Raw genomic sequence first — 13,882 nt, 5'->3', positions numbered from 1 at the left:
CATAACATGATGAGGGTGATAGCTGTAGCAACCAAGCGAACCGATCGTGCAAAAATCAGCCAACTGTGATAATGATAAAATATTAAACATAATCAACGGTTTGCACCCCGATGCAACTTTGCACCTCTGCTTGCTGGTCTATATGTTTGAATGATTGAGTGGCGTTCTGCTGTCTCCGTACTTTGGCCCTGGTCACAACTAGTTCAATATATTTTTTTTTCAATTTAAAGCCCTTTACAGTGATAAAAAGCGAGTGAAAAAAACGAATAATTTACCACAAAAAAAAGGCATCGTGAGGACAGAGAAAAATGTAAAAGTATCCACTGCACAAGAGAAACAGGATCAATTCGGTAGGTGAGAAAAATTTAATAAATCGCCTTAAAAGTAAAATAACCACCGACCGAATGAGCCAGCCAGCGTGTGCATCTCTCGTGTTTTCCATGTGCACGTGCATCGAAGCGTCCGGGCATGCACGACACAATTTTGCATGTTTCGCTCACACACTGCTTACTCCCGTCGCAGCACCACCGAGGGGTGTGAGATACGCTCGTCGGTGGTTCATAAAATATTTAACAACATTTTTATTACGTTTTCCTCCGTTCTCGTATTTTTTTTCTCGCGGCGGCTCGGCCACGGTGGGTAGGGTGGAAAATTCGTACAAATTTATCAATCACCTGTCAGTGTATGGGATTTTCCTTTCTTCTGGCGAGCAGCTTTTTTCCGCGAATCCATGCCAATCATATATATGTGTCTATATGTCTGTGTGTGCGTGTGTGGTGCAAGCGGGCATTAAGCGTGAGGGTATGGTTACGGTGTTGAAAATTGTCCCATTTCAATGGCACTTCACTTTTGGCGTTGTTCACTGAGTAGTATTGGAGGGCGACGATGATGATGATGATGATGATGATGGTGGGGGCAATACAAATTTGGAGGAATGGGCGCATAGTACAGCTGAAACAGAACTATAATCGAACGGCCTCTGTTTGGGCTGAAGCAGAAAATGAATTCGATCTGTTCTTGCTGCATACTAGTGAATGATGCACAATATCAATTAAAAAGCTGCAGCCCAACCCATTCATGCTTGGTGTTCTATGGGGCTGATTAACGTTCTTTTTTTGTACGTGCGGTTGTACGCGTACGCGAGTTTGAACTGTGAATTTTGATGTGTTCGATGGAATTTGACATAACGCAAAAACTCGTGGGGTAGGGCCAATAATTTGGACCGGAAGTTAATTGGATTATCGTGCTCTTTGATCGTGCGTTGGATATCGTGGGTGACGAAATGCGAGATAGAGCTGAACCGGTTAGTGGCTCAATTTATCCCCTTTCGGGGAATTCAAAAGAGAGAATCAGGTGGATGGTGGTGGTGTGAGGGGGGGGGGAGAGCGGGTAGACTCTTCTCTGGAAGTGGATCACATTTGAGATGATTGCTTGTGGTATTATAGATACTCGCTTGTGTGTACTTCAGTTCCGGGAAGTCAGGTAAAGGGGTGGAAGCTGTAAAAGTTGTGCATTGGAGCTTTTGGGTTGCATGAGTCAAAAGCTGTCAGGTTTTTATTTTTTGTTCCTTATTGCCGAATAATTTATAATCGTTTAATTGAATGCATTCATTAACAATATAATCACAGGACGATTAAAGATTATAAATAGTGTTAATTATGCGATGTTATATGTTTTCTAAACATACCAGTTTTGGGAAGCGAAGGCTACAAAACCTGTTTGTTTAGGATATTTGTTAAAGGATTTTATTGATAAACTGTTAGGTTTTTGAACAAAACATAAAAAAATTACAGTATTTTAAAAAAGCCCTTTTTCATTTGCTTTAATGTCCTGAAAACGCCAATTCGGGATTAACTGTGGTACTTGGACCCTACTCGGCCCATATAGGTGATTATGAAGGATCTATTCCCTAAGTGACACTAATGTTGATCGTTTAGTTCCCAAGTGATATTTGTTCTAAATTTGTATCCATAATCTGATCGAGTGGAGCTCAAAACACCAGCAATGTGTGGATTTGTGTGTGATTAATTATGTTTAAAGTGTTAAGATTTCATTGATGTGTAAATTGAACTCATTTATTTATGAGATTTGACGTAGAAAGAATAATTGTTGTGCCATTTCTTTAACTGAATATTTAAGGTTATTTCCTGAGGAAACAAGAAGGAAGAAAAGCTACATCACAGTTGATATTAAAGAGCTTATTTGAAAACTTAAGGGAAGATGAATGCTCCAATTTAAGGGAAATAGTATACAACCCAAGTGACATTTGTTCTAAATTTTAACCATGATCTGCTCGAGTGGTGCTCGAAATACCAAACATTTCGTGCCAAAATTTCAATTTTGCGTGTGTGTGACCTTCTTTTATCGGACTCCCCACATGCCACTCAATTCGTTTTAGATTCATTTACTTTGATATTTGGCGAAAAATATCGTCCGGTGTTGTATTGTCGGCAAAATCGGTGTTTTTTTTAATAAAATGACTATACGACTAGAGATAACGATTGGAAATGAATTGTTAATTGTTGAATTGAACCAAATATTGGGCAAAACAGTTTTTTTAAACCAACAACTAAATTAATTACCTTAATTTAATTAGGGTAGTTTAAGAATATCTGGGAAATTTTGCAGCGGAAAAAACATGTGCAGCAGAAAAAAAAACTTCCAAAAATGTCTTATTAAAGGAAAAAATGGCGATAATGTTCCATCGACCATTAAAATATGCTAACAGGTACAAACTTTATCCCTATCATATTGCTCGTGTACACACAACGCCTACGTGCCTGTCCACGCCCGAATGCAGAGCCGATTGCATACGATTATATCTTCACCATTAACGTAAGAAGGATAGGCTTATACCTCGAACGTACTCGAAAAGTATACATGCTTCACTCATCACGATCTAAAGGCAAGGACAAGGCAAAAGGGACACAGTAAAGATTCCTCACGGCTACAAATGTCCTCTAGACGCGTTGTCTATGCGTCTCGCTCGGTATCATAGCGGCATACGACAGGTAAGCAGTACAACTGCTGCTACCTGTTACGCACACATGTTTAAAGAACACAATTATTCGGTTCGGCTCAGTAAACGTCTGATGGACGCCAGAACGCAAGGGAACAGTCTTTTTCATGATTTTGTATGACTTCGGCTGTTTTGGGCCTCACGTGTGGACGCTCGCATTGAGTCCCTTTTTTAGACTTTATTGTTATATTTTTTTTCGCTAAATTTTTTACCAACTGTAAAGCAATAAGTGTTACTAATAAGTCAAGAAACAGAATACTTTTAAAAATTAATTTGATATCCCTCCCAAAATACTAAAGAACACGGATGATGAAACTGTGCTGCTTAAGCAATGCAAATAACTTGAAACAGCAGTAAAATGAGCTTTACTATGTGCTTCAAACGTAACTCAAAGCGAAACGTTAAAAGAGGTATCATCACATCTTTCACCTACTTTTCATCCTAGCCAAAGCTGATAATGATTTTTACCTTCCGATGCATCCGTTGCCACTTCCGGATAAACACACTCACATACACTCTCTCTAAAAAAAAGAAACATAAAAGCATTATATCTGATCTGAGTCTCATTTTTTGTCTCCTCGTCCCAGCCTGCAACCTGCACTGCACTGACGTATCAGCGGGCCAATCGAGGTGACAGTAGGATGTGATTTTTTGTTTGTTTGTCCGTATATAGTCCACAGTGCCTGGTTTTGCCGCTTCACCGAAACCAGCCGGCTCATAAATCGAATTAACACGGTCACCAAACGGGAAAATTAACTTTTATCACGACCACGGGGCGGGGTTGGACTCTCTAAACCCTGTGGAGCGCTACAATCCGGGTATGAGTAGCTGGGCGCCTCCACCTCGCGCTGCGTGGTGCGCAATCCGGATGATGGAGTTGGCGCACGCGAAACGCAATGAATCAAACTGTTGGTTTGTGTGTGTGTGTGTGCGTGCTAAAAATCTGATCTGATTTTTACCTCTACCATGAACTTGATGAAAACTACAACCCGCAAAAAGGGAACAGAGTAGCAAAACCCGGAAAGAGGCAAAAAAGGTGACGCACAACAACAGAGGGAAAATAAAGCGGTGTATGTGGTGCGCTTGTTTCTTCTTTTTTTGTTGTTGTTGCTGGTTTTGCTTGTTCCTGTAGGCGTGTATGTGTGTGTTCATAAATCTGTTTTGTATCGTGCCTTTAGGGGATGCATCCGTTTGATGTGCGGCAGGCATAATGTTGCGCATAGTGGAGTATGCAGGTGTGTTACGCTGTTGTTATGCGTTTTTTGTTTTGTTTGGGGCGGACCAGTTTCGATACTCGTCGTCGTCGTATGTTCTGCGTCGCAGATGAATTTTAATATATTTTATTTCCAATTTCCCTGCCTGGCTTGGCATCTGGTGGCAGCCCTGGCAAAGGGCAATGTGCCGACGGGGACGTTAATTTAAATGAGCCTTTGCCCGGTGATCAATTGTGTCCCCTTTTTTTCCCCCCACTTCACCTGATGGTGTTCTTATTCTAGTTGGGCTGGTTTTTGCTATATTTGGAACATAATAGTCAAGTGTGTAAGGGAGGTGAAGAGTGCGATAAAAAAAGGGAAAGAGTATGTTCAATCATCGATTAATCTGGCGCTAGGTGATATCAACAACCGGCCCACCGATGTACTACGAAAAAAAAAACGCTCCTCTTCCGTCATTCCCATTCCCAGTCTGGGATCTGTTTTTATTTCGTTAGAAATTGTCCCATTTCAGGTGTGTGAGGGGATGTTTTTTATACCCCTTATACCCCCAAGGCGACGATGTGGAAAAATTGGAAATACACGCACGTTCACCCGCTGTCGGTGTGTGCGCGAGCGATTTTGTTGTTTTTAATCATGCCGTCCCGATGCTATTATTTATTTAATATTGCTACTTTTGCTTTTCCAGTTTTGTTCATGTTCCTTGTTCTCTCTCTCTCTCTCTCTCTCTCTCTCTCTCTCTCTGTCTCATTCTCTCTGCAGGAGAGTGTGAGGAACATCGGCCAATGTTTCCTTTCGCTTCATATATGCTGATCACATTCTACACACACTACACCATCACCACCGGTGGTTGTGTTTCCTCTTTTGGTTTGTATATTTGGCATTGCGTGCATTTCCCTTCCAGCACTTTGCTATCACGTTAAACACAATCGAATTCCCAACCAGAGCGTCCTAGCCAGGTTCCGCGTCGCGTTTAATGCAAAGCGACATAAACATGCGAAATGCTGCGCGGTGGCTTCGGGCCATTCCGATGCCGCGATGTCTGCTCGTGCTCGTGTGTAGTGCGTGGTGTGTTGTACCGACTTCGATACCGACCCGACGTACGCGGAGGTTTGGGGAGACAAACATTTACACCCGTCAGACGGTGGAAGGCTTAAGATTTAACATTTTCGGTTGCGCCTGTCCGGTGTGTGAATAAAAATACAATCAATGGAATAGTCGGGCGGAAGAGGCGTAACATAATTTCAATAAAGTAGCGCTATTTTTGCCTCGATATGTCAGTGTTATTATGTTAATAGCCTTTTTTAATGTTTGTAGAGGCTTTCGGTTGCTACTTATCATGCAGTGTGATCAAACAGTGAACCAACCCATGTGTACAGTTGAGTTGGAAGAAGTGGATTTTAATTTTATTGTTATTCAAGTTTTATTTTGTTGCAATGACTTCGTTCTGTTTTTTGCAAAAGTTTCAGGAAGAGTTACAGGACTGAGAGCGAACAGTACAAAGACCGGTGTGGTTTTAGTTACAGTTCCAGTGCAGGTAATTGTTCAGTGACCGTTCCTGGTATGGGTTCGAGATAAATTCCAGCAATGGTATCATTTTTTGATCAGCTACAGTACCGAAATGGATACAGAATTAGTTCCAATACTGATATGGCTTCAGTGCCTGGTATGAGGTCGGTTGCAAATGTCAAAAAAGTACATTTACAAAATTAAACAAATAAAAATCACAAAATTTGTTTTTTTGTTGCCTTCTTGAAGATTAAGTCCAGGATTGTTATAGGTAAGGGTTTAGTTTCAAAAATGGTACAAGTTCAATATCAGTATCATGATCGGTACAGATTCGTGATCAATTCCAGCATCGTTATACGTTCAGTATTAGTTATAGAACCTAGCTGAGTAGAACCTAGATAGGTTCTGGATTAGTTATCAGTATTCGGTAAAGGTTCAGTATTTGTTCCAACATCGTTATTAGCTCAGTAATAGTTCCTGGATCAACATTAGTTCAGTAGATCTTGATGTAGTAGCTCTTGTTTTCCAACTTCAATTTAAGAGTCGCCTGGTAATTGTATTTCGTAGCCCTGTGAAATGTATACTATTCAAAAATCAATATATTTAAACATATATGTTACGAAATTAAAAACATGTGCAATGAAAGAACAATAAATTTATTTTAAAAAAACCTAAAAATACTAAATTGTTTCCTATTTTTTGTAAGATAACGAAAAACAAATTATTTTCCCTATCAACACCTAGTGGGAAACGTTTACTGTTACCAAATCATCACCTAGCTTCTCAAATCATTTACAATGATTACCATAAAGCATCAAGCTTCAGGCAATTGCTAGGAAAACATCGTTTATCTTCGAAACCCCTGTCACAGGCAGCGACATTTGACGATGAGATTCAATAAATTCGAGTCAACCTAAAGGCAATCGAATGGTCCGTTTTCGCGTCTCACCAAACACACCGTTTTGTTGGTCCGCAATCGCACTGAAGAGCGCTAATAATTGGGCTTACAAATGTTCGACAGCCGAAGCGAAGGCAATTGCGAATGACAAACGCTACAAAAGTAAGTAAAGCGCTGTTTTTGTGAGGCCCAAACCACCGGTTTTGCGTTCGATTCTCGAGGATATGGATATATGGAGGAGAGCCGAAAGCCAACGGTTCCTTCGGCCCTGACTTATGGGTTGTCCATTTGTTTCGTTTTGCCGTGTGTCTTTGTGTGTGAGTGTTTGGCCAGGGGCAAACCAAGCATTCGGCTAGGCGTCGAACGTTTCGGTCGTTGATTTCAATTCCTGGCACGTAGTTTTGCCAATTTATGACAGCGAATCTGGACACTCTCTGCTACTATCTACGGCTTGCTAGTAAAGCTTCGAAAGCTGAGGGGTGAAGTAGCTACCCTTGTTCTGATTGGGGGGGGGGGGGGGGGGGTAGCAACGTTTTGCTGTCCCTAGGTTCAGGCTGAGCTTCTGGAGGGAGCATTGGAAGTGTTTTCTCCCCTCTCCGAAGCTTGGTTTCCGTCTTACAGTGCTTCCTTCTTGCTCGGTTGTTATCTATTTTGGCTGGAAATAAAATTTATCTCCTCGTATATGTGCGTACAGCAATATCGTTGGCATTGGAAGAGATTCACCGTGGCGCAGCTGGTAGTGATTTTTTTCCCCTGCATGACAAAGGCGAAACCTACCTTACTGGGCTTACTGGGAGCAGGGCAACAGCAAAAAAAAAAAAAAGGGTAGGTCGTTCATTGTTGCCTCTCGGGAGCGCCGTAATTTGGTGTCATAAAATGGTTTCCATCTGGGCATTCGGTAAGGGGTGGTGGGGAAACGTGGGGCTAGGCCTAAACCTTTTCTTCCTTTGTGGCAGGTGGCGTGAGTGACAATTGAAGCACACTGAATGGCACGGGCAAATGGAGGTGGCAATTGAACGCAATGGGGAGGCATTTGTTTGAGAGGGCTAGTAATAGGCTCGACGTTGGTAATCAATCTTCTAATGAGCCATATAAATTGGGATAGGTAGGTGGGAGATGTGCTACGGGTTAACATAACCCAAGTGGATGTGTTGACCGGGACTATGTTGAGGTTTGAGGTGCCGTCCGGTTTTGACACATGTAAACATGTTGCGATGGTAAAATGCTTAAAATTACAATGAAATGTTATGTTTGATGGGCAACTGTAAAATTACGTTAATAATCTCGTTCACTGATAGGTTTTAATTGAAAAGGTTTTGAGTGTTCATAAATGCTTTTAAACAGATTTGAAACCACCAAGACCCTATCAAGAGCATAGAAGCTTGTTTTTATTTTTAGTAAATGATTTGATTCAACTAATCGATTAAAATTTTATTAGCAATGACAGGTAAAAGGACAATTCGTTAAATTTGAGCTCGGAAACTCCATTCCAATAAATAAAATTATGGGAATTTGTAGTTTGTAGATATCGTGGCTACGAGGTAGTATGTAACTCTCCCATTACCCGAGCCGAATAAGGCAATCTATTTGATTGAAAATATGATGAATCGGCTCTCTGAAGATCATTTGAGCGCAATCTGTGTTTTGAAAACGCTTTATAGCTTGAACTGTATTTTATCGGTTATAATCAAGCACTGCGATGAGCATGTTGTTGCTTGGTTTGATTAAATAGACTTTGAGCGTTTGATACGTCTTTTATGCGTTCAGCAAACGTTACAAAGGATCTAAGAAATTTAAGAGTATTAATATACAAAAACAGAATAACTATATCCTGCTTAGTAAAATGTTTGAAAAATTGTCAATATCGTATAAACTTAAATCACTAATAATGGAGATAATACACCTTTTGATGACTGATTGATTTATGTTCGAATATGTTCGAATGTTCGGAAAGGTAACTTTAATATAGAATAAAAAAAAGTTAACTACTCTTAAAACTAAAAAATTGCAGTATAATGATGAAAATACAACAAAGCTCATTGTAAAATAAACAAATTACAGTCGTTGCCACCTAATTTTGGCTCTAAGGCATTAATTTTTGGCAGTGCGCATCAATTTTTTCCTCTAAGGCATAAATTTTTGACAGTGTGCATCAATTTTTGACTCTAACGCACCTATTTTTGTCCGTAAGTCATCAATTTTTGACTTCCGTAGGCAATTTTATAAAGTAATTAAGCAGATTTTTAACAATTGTTATTCCGCATGACGTAAACAATACAAAAACTGTGTAAATTGATTGTTGTTTGAGAAAAAAATTATAACATTTTAGAAATTGTAAAGCTATTGTTTACAGCTGAAAATACATGAATATTTTTTTCACTCCATTAAAACTCCCAAAATTGGCAAAACAATTGTTTATTTTAAATTCTATCAATTGAATTATTCACTACTTAACTTAATTTCAAACATTTCAGAAATTACGAAAAACTTTGTAAATAAAGCGATTGACTCTCAGTCAAAAATTGATGCGCACTGTTAAAAATTGATGCCTTCAAGGCAAAAATCGTGACACGCTGTCAAAGATTGGTGCCTTTGAGGCAAAAATATGTGAGTTAGAGTCAAAATTTAGCGGCAACGACTGTATTACAGTACAGGGAAGTCAATTTCGGACATCTGTAATTTTGAGTGATTTGCTACTTTAATTCTGGAAATTGTAATAATTTCGGTGTTATACGTTATCGGTATTTCGTCCTATTTTGTTACAAAAACATACTCATACAAGACATACCAAAAATGTGTATTTTGTTGAAAACGAGCATTCAAATCGAGACAACACAATAGTAGACCATTCCTGTATCTAAATACGAGTTTCCGTAAAAAGTGTTTACCAAGTCAGGAGCATTGATTTGTCTTTTAAATATCGTATGGAGATAGTTACAAAACTAATTATACAGAATACCGCACAGTGGTGAATGTATAAAAACGTACATCAAAGAACGTGCCAGTTCTTAAAAATAAGAAGAACCTGGATTATACGTATTTATCAGCTTGTTACGGTGTTGTTATCACTTCCTAGAACCCCATACCATTCGCACACGGATGCGATCAAAACCAAGGATTCGCTTGCCTGCCTCGATAGTGGCAGAACGCTCTATGTATGAGAAATTTCATTCCATAACCATGGTTACATGGCATGTGTGCATGTAGAACGTAGCAAGAATGGCTAGAACAAATAAATTATTTTGAAGGCATCACTTCACCGGCGAGCGGACGGTAGAACCTGAGGCTTTCAGAGGCGTAAATCCAACCGACGGGCACCAAGAAGTTGGAAATGATTTATCTCAGCAACATCGGTAGGGAAGCGGAATAGCACGAAACGTACAAAAGCGAATACGTACTACTTGCCAGTCGACTTTCACCTGGTACGTCATTGGGCCAAACGTGTGGATTTAGTCGACGGGGGAGGGCAATACATTCTATAGTACACAAAAAAAAACGAGAATCACAGTACGGGATAGCTGGAAAGTAAAAGCAGTAACATCCTTCCAAACCAACACGCTGGAGCCCGCAGGCTTTGCACATGTAAGACCGTTTTTGCTTTCGTTCAAGCTGCTAACCCGAATCGGGCGACTCGTTGCTCGCACAAGAAAGAGAAACAGATTTTCTCACCCCTCCCGAAATCAGTGCCACGGTACCGAGCAGCGCGGAAACAAGCTGGATGGATATTTGAAAATATTTTGACAAAACTTAATTTAGCCGGTTTTCACAATATTTATTTAGATCGTTTTACATGACAAATTGCTCATCGCTTTGCCCGCGTGATGAAACGCTTCGGGTGCGCACACTGAGTTGGGATGCCGGAGCGGGGAATGGCTTTCTTTAAGCGCTTTGAAGCCATTCCCGAACGTCTTTTTTCGGTGGCAACCGGTCCTGACTGGGTTATAATTTTGCCGTTCGCTTTGCAGTATGACTTTCGCCTACTCTCGGTCATATCTTACACCCTCTTTTGCTCTTGCTTACACTGCGAAGCATCGGTTACGACGATGGTACCGAGCAATCGTCAGAATCAGGGAAGCGGACGGGAAAGTGAACCGTCGCAGTTATCGGTGTGAGGAGACGGAAAATCTTGTCATAATCTGCTGACAACTTTCTTCCGAATTTGTGCATGGTGCTGGTTTGCAATGTGTAGACAGGGGGAGTGAATGTTTGTGTGTGAGAGAGAGCTGGATGAAGCATTTCATCGAAAAGTATGGGCAATGGTGGCCAACGGTACGGGAAACGGTACGGCGTTCGGTTTTGTTGGAAACTGGTAAACTGTGACTGAACGATAACCCGTTGCTGTCGGAACCCGGACCTACGAGCAGGAAGGAGCAGCAGTAGTAGCAGGATGTGTTGCGGTGAGAACAGATAGAAGGGTGAAGATAAGATAAACGGAAACTGTTGAACGTGTGCACGGCTGGGTTTTTTTTGCTGTGTGATGAAATATTAAAGCGCCACGCTTAAAGTGAATCACGAAGGCTTAGGGGTATGTTACTAGTGACAGTTTACAAGTTGCATTTTTTCAAACTTTATAAAATATAAGGATATTTAAATAAATAAATTATAACAAATAGATAATACGATGTGTAACGTATCAATTATGATCTGCTGAAGAACACACTGAAACTTACAAAAGAGAAAGAGAAGCAAAGTAAACAAACTATGTTTTGTAATATTCTTTTCCGTTGTAAGAAAGCCAAAACTCTTCCCACTAAATAACTAAATATTTACGAAAATAACAGATTGCAAGACTTTTTTTCTAATAACTGTAGAACAGGAGCTAGTTGTTAATGCCTTTCTATAATGGTCAAACGGATTGGTTAATGCTAATGATTAATATCAGTGGTTTCAAAACTGTGATCCGCGGCGTAAACTAATGTGTAATCGCCAAATTATTGCTTCCTTTTTAAATAATAGCTCTACAATACATATTTTAACATTTTAATTACAATCAACATTACATTATTGACTAACATGTCCACCATATGTGATCAAGAAGCTTTGAAAAAAGTCTACAAAAAGCATATATACAATGCTAATTGGTCCACGATCGTTAACAGGTTGGACACCACTGATCTATACAACAACCGTAAGTTCAAGAAGCAAACATTATTAATAGTTTATTATTGTTACTGAGAATACTGAGAATGACTGAGAATACGATACGATTATAACGCATTGTAACGCTCCTTTTTCGGTCGACCGATTTCGGTAGTGCAAAACAATAATTTAACACAAATCAAACTTATCAATCAATATTCAAAAATGACAACAACAAAATCAATTTTTGTTTCTTTACAATAAGAAGCGTTATTTTTCGGTTGTCAGACATTTTCGTTACGATGTTTTTTTCGGAGTGTCAGGCAGCGGCTAGAAAGTAAATTAGTAAATAAAACTAAACAATTTTGTTGTTGTTTATTACATGTTTTGATGTTGAAAGTATTTAAAAAAACTTGAAAATATTGTGATGGTGAGAGGTACAAAATGGGTTCCTACCCTAGTTGGGATTGTTTTTTTTAAATACTTAGAAGATTTATAGAGCCACTGTGCACTGTAAATAGCAAAATTGACTATTCATGAGACGTTAACTCTTTAAATTGAAACCAGTCAACCACCAAAAATTGATTACAGGTTTTCCCAACCAAATCGTTTTTGTTAGACGTTAGTTAAAAAACATAAACAATATATTTAGTTTAATGTTTTAATAAGCAAATATAAATATGAAGTAAACACTTTTACGCTACATAGTGAATAAAGAATTTTAAGTTTTTCCATATTTTTCATTGTTTGTTATCAATAAATAATACATTTATCGATAAAACACGTCTAATCACAACTAATGGTTGTAACGGAGCATATTATTTTAAAACCTGTAAAACTGTTCATCTTTTAACAGAACTGTGCTTCAATGTTGCTTAATTATGAAATAAAGATAAAATTATTTTGTTCAAAACAAAAGTCTCTTTTTGTCAGAAGTGGGATTCGAACCCACGCCCTCAGAGAGGACCAGAACGCTCTCTCTCTCTTTCTCTCCCGCCTGTGAAGGCGCGAACTCACACCCAACGGCGAAGCCGTTTTTGTGAGCAAGATTATCTCTTGAGTCTGGCGCCTTAGACCGCTCGGCCATCCTGACACTCGTGCAGAAGGGGCGACAAAAACACACCCAGTACGCGTTCACGCTCAAAAACTGATCGTTGCTTTTCGCATCATCGTCGGTTGTGGGGGTGTGCGTGTGTACAACAAGTCGAATCATTGCCATCGAGCGTGGGTGAAAACAAAATGGAACGTTTTACGTTGGCCTCTATCTTTCAGTGAGCTGTGTGATAAGGTTAACCAGCAGCAGCGGGGCAGCATCATGTGCGTTCGTGTGTTGTTTGGTGATAAAGTTTAGATTTTTTCTACTCGCCGTTGTCACACCGTGTACGTGTTCTTTTCCTACTGTTTGTTTAAAGGTTAGGCAGAGTACGTTTGGGGGAGAAAAATTGCGCAAATAAAATCCGCCGAGACTGGTAAAAGGGCAGAGCAAAGTTATGCTGCAAGTAGACAATTTTTCCCGGCTTAACTTTGTTTAAAACAGTTTGTCTCGCCCCGTCTGGTCCGCTGTTGCCGCAAGCATCCATGGCTGTATGCCATTGAGAAAGAGGGGAAAGGAGCAGGGAAGCCTTTTGGAGGAAGAAAGATTTTCAGTGCCACCGGTTTTCGCTTTTTCGGTGCGTCCCGCTGACACAACCTTGCCCGAAGGGAAGAGTTTATCAACGATAACAATCTTAATGGGATGTGTATATTTTAACATAATTTGCAACATATGTTGACGCAGGTTCTGGTTGGTGTTGGAGTTGTAGCTGTTAGTGTCTAGCGTTTTTTTTTTCTGTGGTGCTTTATTTTGCACTGGATGGAAGGGAGAGAAAAAAAGATGGTTCACCACATGGTTGGCGTGTATTTTTTATTCCACTGGCTGTCTTTGTTGTTGCTTTTATTAGGTGGGAGGTTGACTTTGCCCCGTACGTTTGCCACCCGGTGCGGTGCGAAAGTTTCTTATTTTCTCGGGGACAAATTAAAGTCGATTGTTCCTGGATTTTGTGTCGGGCGACATGTTCGCAGCCAGCTGGCGCCTAATCGTGACCGTGGGGTTTTGGTTGAAATTGTGGGAAGGTTCACCGGGCCAGTGTACCAGTACAAAAATCCTGAAAGGAATGTCGATTAAGG

General features: G+C 40.0%; 1 non-coding gene across 1 annotated transcript; it reads right to left on the bottom strand.

Moving 5' to 3' along the window:
- Nucleotides 1-12,643: 12,643 nt before the first annotated feature.
- Nucleotides 12,644-12,809, bottom strand: Trnal-caa. The gene is made up of 2 exons: nucleotides 12,772-12,809; nucleotides 12,644-12,688 (listed from the first exon to the last, which is right to left on the bottom strand). It is a non-coding gene; the product is annotated as a tRNA-Leu (tRNA).
- Nucleotides 12,810-13,882: the final 1,073 nt, after the last annotated feature.

The sequence above is a fragment of the Anopheles merus genome, chromosome 3R (genome assembly GCF_017562075.2).
Source record: "Anopheles merus strain MAF chromosome 3R, AmerM5.1, whole genome shotgun sequence".
NCBI lineage: Eukaryota > Metazoa > Arthropoda > Insecta > Diptera > Culicidae > Anopheles > Anopheles merus.
The sequence above is the reverse complement of the archived record's forward strand: the minus strand, read 5'-3'. Positions and strand labels throughout refer to the sequence as shown.